This window comes from Dendrobium catenatum, unplaced genomic scaffold (assembly GCF_001605985.2).
Source record: "Dendrobium catenatum unplaced genomic scaffold, ASM160598v2 fragScaff_scaffold_1074, whole genome shotgun sequence".
In the NCBI taxonomy this organism is placed as follows: Eukaryota; Viridiplantae; Streptophyta; class Magnoliopsida; order Asparagales; family Orchidaceae; genus Dendrobium; species Dendrobium catenatum.
Window position 1 is genome coordinate 4,184 of NW_021319536.1, and position 2,249 is coordinate 6,432.

Consider the following 2,249-nt stretch of genomic DNA (forward strand, 5'->3'; position numbering starts at 1 on the left):
CGGTAATAGATAATTTTCCTATAGTGACCAACCTTATCGGTCTATTTCCTCTAATGGGGCCACCTTCACTTCTCCCTCCGAAGTTAACAAGGCCTTTATTAGTCTCTTTAAGGAGCTAATCTCTAAACCTTTACACCCTCCCAATGGTGCTGGTTCTCTTCCTAATGGTGCTACTATTCCCTCCCACTTCTCTTCTATCTTGATTGCACCTATCAGTGTGGAAGAAATTAAAAATGTGATTTTTTTTGCTCCGACTAATGGAGCCCTGGGCCCAGATGCATTTGAGTTTTATAAAGCTACTTAGATTGCGATTGGTAAACAAGTCTCTCATGCTGCTTTGCCCTTTTTTTATGTCCTACATGCCTAAGCATGCTAAACATTTTGCTATTACCTGATCCCAAAACACTCGCATGCCTCTTGCATTAACGATTATAGACTTATATCTCTAGGTAACTCTTTTTATAAGATCATTGCTAAAATTATTGCCAATAGAATGAAAGAGGTCGTGCCTTATATTGTGCACCCGAGACAATCTGGCTTTGTGAAGAAATAGAGCATCACTGATAATATTTTCCTTACCACTAAACTTTTGGGAAGATTCAACTTGAAAGCTAAAGACAAATACTTCTGTCCTAAATTTGACATCCATAAAGCTTTTGATTCTATTTTTAGGAGATTTCTATTGGAGCGGTTACTTACAAAGGGTTTTCCTCCTGTCTTTATCGACTGGATCAAAACTTGTATCTTTGATATTCATTTCTCTATGGCTATCAATGGTGCTCTAGAAGTTACTTTAAGTCCTCTATTAGTCTTAGGCAGGGCTGCCCCTTATCATCTTATCTTTTCACTACTATTATGGATGGGCTTTCAACTTGCTTTGAGGATGTGGCCAATTGTCAAATCTTCACTGGATTCTCGGCAATTAATATATTTGTAACTCACCTCTTATATGTTGATGACTTACTTGTTTTTGCTAAGGCTAATATGGAGAATGCTCAAACTCTAAAAGATGTTTTGAATCGATTTGTTACTTGCTCTGGTTCTATAGTAAACCCTTCTAAGAGTGTTATACTTCTTCTAAAAACTGCTCTCTTGATAATTGCATTTGTTCTATTCTTAATATCCAGTAAACACAAAGCCTTATCAAATACCTTGTCCTGCCTATATTTACTAAAAAGCTTCATCAAGCTGGTTTCCATCCTCTCATCTTGAAAATTACTATAGCTCTTGATGGTTGGAAAGCAAAATGTCTTTCATTCACGAGAAGAATTAAATTTTTGAGATATATGATATTCAATACTCTTGACTACAGGATAAGAGGCGCAATTATTCCTAAATCTTGTTGTAAAGCCATCAGTAAAATTTTCTATAGATTTCTTTTTTCTTGTGACGTCTCTAAGAAAAAACATCAAATTGTTTCTTGGAAAGACACTTGTTTGCCAAAAAAATATGGAGGTCTTAGTCTTCCCTCCATTGATTATCATTTTTTTTTAAAAAATAGACCTAGAAATTAACTTTCAAATAACAGGCTAACCCATCCCAACAAGAGAAGTAAATAGAACAAAAAATAAGAATTAACAACAAATAAACAAACAATAAGGCACCCCAAAACCCTAAAATATACATAATAGAGAAACCAAAGAGCTCCAAATAGAAATGACACTAAAAAGAAAACACAACATATATAAGCCCAAACAAAAATATAAATAATAGAAAATTAACTCCAGACATAGGCAAGAAGAGAACTAGAACCAGCCCACCAAAACTGTTAACAAGTAATGTAAGGTAACCCATAAACATCCAACATAATTTTTCACTTAAGGATAATAGGAACATTAGGAAGAAGTGTTTTGAAAGATCGAATGTTGATTATCTTAAAAAGTTAGTCTAACATAACATTAGAAAAATATGTGATATTTAGATTTTGATTACCCAAATTAAACATAGAGTGACCTTAACAAGCAGAGAATGGTCATTCATCTATAATAAGATATATGTCATAGGCACAACTAATAGACCTAAACTTAATCATTTTCAATAAAAATTATAGTATGACCACTCCAAACACAATTTACCTCATGTCATCGATCATTTACACCAACATTATTCACCATCTCTATGCAAAAGGACTTACCCAAGTTTGCATAATTGTCTTTTCTAACCACTTAAAAACCATATCATACTAAAGCCCATTTAATTACTTGGGAATGAACATTCTTTTTTGACATTTTTTTGCAAATAGTGGGTGT